This window comes from Dermacentor silvarum, chromosome 8 (assembly GCF_013339745.2).
Source record: "Dermacentor silvarum isolate Dsil-2018 chromosome 8, BIME_Dsil_1.4, whole genome shotgun sequence".
NCBI classification, from domain to species: Eukaryota; Metazoa; Arthropoda; class Arachnida; order Ixodida; family Ixodidae; genus Dermacentor; species Dermacentor silvarum.
In genome coordinates, this window is record NC_051161.1 from 143682156 (window position 1) to 143687983 (window position 5828).

At 45.1% G+C, this 5828-nt stretch overlaps 2 non-coding genes across 2 annotated transcripts; one reads left to right on the forward strand and one right to left on the reverse strand.

Annotated features, from left to right (window-relative positions):
- The first annotated feature begins 884 nt into the window (after positions 1-884).
- On the forward strand, positions 885-976 carry Trnay-gua (transfer RNA tyrosine (anticodon GUA)). The gene is given in 2 exon segments: positions 885-921; positions 941-976. It is a non-coding gene; the product is annotated as a tRNA-Tyr (tRNA).
- A 2510-nt stretch (positions 977-3486) lies between these two features.
- On the reverse strand, positions 3487-3559 carry Trnaa-agc (transfer RNA alanine (anticodon AGC)). The gene has a single exon. It is a non-coding gene; the product is annotated as a tRNA-Ala (tRNA).
- Positions 3560-5828: the final 2269 nt, after the last annotated feature.

The following is a 5828-nucleotide window of genomic DNA, read 5'->3' on the forward strand; positions in this document are numbered from 1 at the left end:
TTGCCGTCGGCGACATTCGTTAGTTGCACCAAAATGTCGTGGCAGAAAGCTGCCAAAGGACATCTATTGGCAACATTGTGCGACCTCTGTTTGCTGCAATACTGGCGCTGAAGTTTTGCAGGGTTCATGGCTTTGGATTCTTCACAACAAATTGGGGCACGTTTGATACGCTGGCAAAAACCAAACGGCGCAGGAGCCTTTTCCCGCATAAAATATATTACATATTTAAAAACAGCACCGGCACCATACGGCAGGCTGACCGTACAATAATCTAACCAACCCACGCGTGTCGAAAGGAGCCAGCACAGGCTTCCGGGTGTCAGTGGATGTTCACGCACCCTTGTTTGTAGTTCTGCACATTCTTCGGGTTCGGTGAAAGGTGAACTGAACCGGCCTACGCAAAGAGAAGAAACACCTGTATAGAAAAATGCTTCAAGCCTGTTCCTACAGAGTATTCTATCATGTCTTGCCTACAAGGTTTCGTATAGACAGCGTCCCATGATTTAAGAAACACCCCGAATGATTATCTAACGCGACGAACGAAAATCACGAATTGAGCTAGGCTACCGATTTACGGTAAAACCACTGCAATGTCGGCAGCAGTGCGTGTTTCTCATTTAGGGAATGTCGGCTCTCCGCTAAACTGGCTCTACATATTTGGCCAATAGCGTAACTATTCTGCTTTTTTGCTTCCTTAAATCTGGTTAGAATTTCTTAGCGTCCCGTTAATTGCCAGCCTACGTTCAAGCCAATCTGCGTCGGTAAAAATTTCGGCGACACCGGTGAACCAGTTTCGCGCCCATCCTTATCCTCGCCTTCCTTCAATTAACTGGGTCATACCGTCCGCAGTCAGCGCCTGCTTTTTAAGGCACGCTGTTGCCGTTCCGTCGATAGCTCAGTTGGTAGAGCGGTGGACTGTAGAGGCACCTCCAAGACAGGCATCCATAGGTCGCTGGTTCAAGACTGGCTCGACGGATTTATTTTTTTCCTTTCTTTACGATGCAAGTCAACTGAGTGTTCCTTGTGATGTAGCAAGAAATGCTGACGTCGGCTCTCCTCATGTGAAAGGGTCATCACATTCACCGAGCAAAAAAATAAAAAATAAATAAAAAAAGAATGACTCTCTGCCAGATCTGGTGGGGGCGGCTTTCATTTTCACTACATGAGGCGGACAGCCTTTACGGATAACAATATTCCCTGTCCGACTCACTACAACTACTACCGCCACTCCCCCTCCCCCCTACAGCCGCAGATGAATCGCAGTCTGAAGGATCTGCCCGCACACATGGAAAAAAGCGCCACCACAAAGTCTATTTATGGATTTAATTTATTTATTTATTTACGACAGCAGTTAGGGGTCCCTCAGGCGAATAGCTGTTGCAAACTACTTGTAAGTGGTTGAGGGCCCGCGTACATGACAGCGGTTTTACAGACCGGATGTGCATAAATGTATACTAGCACTATACAATAATAAAGATATTAAAAAGACTGACGTAACAAAAACGAACACTCATTACAAGCACAAAGGAGAAAATTATTCAGATACAAGCATTCAGTAAAAGCGAACGTAAATTGTTTAGCGTGAACACAAATCCCAACGTAACGGAAATAAGAATAGACGCAATGCATAAAGCTCACAATCATCATGTTATTTGTAATAGGACAATATAAAATACAAACATTAGACAACAGTTTCAAAATGTTCCCACATTCGTCTTCTGCTTTGTGTAGCGAAGCGAACGTCTCTCTGTTCACATCTGTCGAGCAAGGACGGCATTGTAAACTTTAAAAATTGCAGTAAATAGCACATCTATTACAACAGTCATTCACCCACCGATTTCAAATCGCTTGAGCATTGGCTCACGGTACCACACGCGGCAACAAAACAGCTCCCATGGGCTGCGTCGTATGGCACGTGGAATAAGTGTTTGGAAGTCCTAGCCACCGTCGTACAACCCTTGATTAGCGAATGTGCCAAATTAGTTTCTCTTTTTTTTAACACGAAAGTGTTTTATGCCGGGGTCCACCAAGACTTCACTGACGTATTTCCGTCACGGAAATACGTCAGCTTACAATGTACACGAACATAATACAAAGAAAGAAACCAGAAGAAAAAGTTCCACAAACATGAAAAATCTGGAAATCGAACCCACGACCTCTCGGTCCGCGACGATAGATCGCCGAGCGTTTAACCCATTGCGCCACAAACGCATTTGCAGAGAGCTACACAGACGCGCCTTATATATCTAACACTCCTCCGTGTACCCGCGCTCTTGCTCGGGGCGGTGCCGCCGCCTACGAGCAGAAAAGAGAAGTACTGCATTATGACACTAACGCGCACCGACAGTGAACGCTTCGGTGGTCTCAGCACTACGACGCCTCGATGCCAGCATTCGAAGGGACGCTGGCATCAAGAAGCACTACCAACGCCAGGTGGCGTTCACCGTACTCAGCACAGCGGAGCGTGGCCTCCGCAATTAGCTCTGAAAATGTTTCTGAAGTTGATCGCGGAGGCTGCAATTATGACGCGCTGTACGCGCTGATTTGACTCGGTGACGATTCAGTTACGTGCTTTGTCTTGCGCGTTGTATTAGTGTGTCAGTTACGGTCTTTCGCGTTGTGCTAGCGTGTGCAGCGTAGTGCAGCTTCCATATGCACGACGGTTGCTCATGGTCATCGACGTTGGTAGTCGTGATGGAGGAGACGTGCCACCAGGCGTCAGCGTGGGTGCATCAACGCCTAAGGGCGCTTTAGCCACAAAACACCAATAGACATTATATATCAATGTGCAATAAACATTACACTACTTCTGTGAAGACACGTTTCACTTTCGTGTTCTATACCGATTCCTATATAAGAGGGATCAACCACATTTTTTCTAAACAGTCGGGGATGTTGCGTCGTCATGTTGCCGTTGTCGTTTCATCCTCATCTTGCAGTCCATGTGGTTTTCGTCGTCATGGCAAAGTATTGGACAGCACCGCACTAAGCTGGGGGCTAAGTAAGGCCGACAGTTTGGCCATTTTAAAACCGGTCATCTTTAACAGGAAGGCCCCTTTTAAAGATATTAACTTGGAGGCTTTGAACGAAGTCGCCGAACTAAATACTGTGGCCCTGAATGCTTTTGGAGACGGAGGATCAGCTGAACACTGTGATGCGTTTACACATTATCTGACGGAATGCGAAAAAAAATTGTCAGGATAACTTTTCAGAGTGCATTAAGTATTATAATCACAGCGAACAATTCGCACTAAGCGCGCTTATGCCCACGTTACGTTTACCCAAGGACACAAAAAAGCAGAAAACTTTTCTTGTGAGTGCATATAAAAGCGCCAATTTGCAGTTCACCGAGAATCCGGAAAACGGCGTGCCTACATTGGCTTTCTCACAAATGAGCATTGCGGGAGTGCGAAGAAGAAAAATCACGAATGCAGAGAGGCGCGCAACGACTTGAAGCGCTTTTATCAGAGGCGAAAAAAAAAGTCATGGAGGTGCTGGGTATCGATCCCAGTACCTCTCGCATGCTAAGCGAGCGCTCTACCATCTGAGCTACACCCCCGACACGGCCCCTCGGTAACCAAGTCGCTACCGTACTGTGCTCTTCGCGTGAAACTTGGTCGAAGGAAAGCGAACAAGAGGAGGGAGAGGGGAGGCGACCACTGGTTGCCGCGAGAATCTCGCTTCGCATAATGAACGGACTGTTTACCGTTCGGAACACGTCTTTGGATTGTGGTGGGAATAAGAACATCGTCTGTCACATTGACCTAAACGGGCATGCTTGTATTCCAGAAACAAAGAATGAGATGTTTAACTTGGCTCTGAAAGTGGGTGCAAAAATAACTTGTGGCGTCGCTTGATGGTGAAAGTTGAAACAGTGTCAACGAATCGGTGTACTGCCAGAAAGCAAAACACCAGCGCACGGAGAGTTCTTTAGCGGGGTTATATTAACGTATTGCCTGGAATTGTGTTTTCAGTGCTCCTGCTAAGTTTCTTTGCGTGAAAGAGTAATTTCTTTCTTATATCTACTAGAAACTATTTCGTCTTGAAGTGGAAATAAACAGGTGATAATGATGATGACGAAACAGATGAGTGGTCAAGATATGACTAGTGAACCAATCCATTTTTCCTTATCCATATAAGTCAAATGAACAAATATTTAATGGCAAAAAAGGTTTAACTGTATCGACACTAATGATTATAGCCTTCACTTGAACTAGTAGGTAACTGCTAGCAACGAAACATTATTATTTTTTTAGATAAATGTAATTGGAATGACCCACAGAATCCTAAAAAAAATTTAAAGCTCTAAGCAGCACTGCACTTTCATTTCGTGTTAGTCAACTTTCTTCACTGAAGTACAGAGTTCTAATGGTTTCATATTACAAAAGCCTCACCTAAGAGAATTTGTGTACTTGAACGGTTGGCCAACATTACAGCGATTGAGAAATCGAAGTGCGTGTTAAAGCAGTTGTAATATTTTGTTAGATAAATGAAAATGGATATTTTATGTATATAATTAAATTTGGTCTCTCCTATGGAGCTGGGCGTGGACCGTCTTTGACTCTGTGTCTCTTGAGTTGGGTGGGCGATGCACTGAAACTGGCCACGTCCACATATTTGTAGCCACCGCCAGTCAGCATGTCCTTCAATGCGAACCGTTGAATACCCCCTCTGTCGCATATCATCATCATCATCATCATCATCATCATCATCATCAGCCTATATTTATGTCCACTGCAGGACGAAGGCCTCTCCCTGCGATCTCCAATTACCCCTGTCTTGCGCTAGCGTATTCCAACTTGCGCCTGCGAATTTCCTAACCTCATCATCCCACCTGACTTTCTGCCGTCCTCGACTGCGCTTCCCTTCTCTTGGTATCCATTCTGTAACCCTAATGGTCCACCGGTTATCCATCCTACGCATTACATGGCCTGCCCAGCTCCATTTCTTCCGCTTAATGTCAACTAGAATATCGTCTACCCCCGTTTGTTCTCTGATCCACACCGCTCTCTTCCTGTCTCTTAACGTTACTCCTAAGATTTTTCGTCCCATTGCTCTTTGTGCGGTCCTTAACTTGTTCTCGAGCTTCTTTGTTAACCTCCAAGTTTCTGCCCCGTATGTTAGCACCGGTAGAATGCAATGATTGTACACTTTTCTTTTCAACGACAGTGGTAAGCTCCCAGTCAGGATTTGGCAATGCCTGCCGTATGCACTCCAACCCAATTTTATTCTTCTGTAAGTTTCTTTCTCATTATCAGGGTCCCCTGTGAGTAATTGACCTAGATAAACATATTCCTTTACAGACTGTAGAGGCTGACTGGCGATCCTGAATTCTTGTTCCCTTGCCAGGCTATTGAACATTATCTTTGTCTTCTGCATATTCATCTTCAACCCAATTCTGGCACTTTCTCGATGAAGGTCCTCAATCATTTGTTGTAATTCCTCTCCGTTGTTGCTCAATAGGACAATGTCATCTGCAAACCGAAGGTTGCTGAGATATTCGCCATCGATCCTCACTCCTAATCCTTCCCAGTCTAAGAGCTTGAATACTTCTTCTAAGCATGCAGTGAATAGCATTGGAGAGATTGTGTCTCCTTGCCTGACCCCTTTCTTGATAGGTATCTTTCTACTTTTCTTGTGGAGAACCAAGGTAGCTGTGGAATCCTTGTAGATATTTGCCAAGATATTCACGTATGCCTCCTCCACTCCTTGATTACGCAATGCCTCTATGACTGCTGATATCTCTACTGAATCGAATGCCTTTTCATAATCTATGAAAGCCATATAGAGAGGTTGATTGTACTCCGCAGATTTCTCGGTTACCTGAT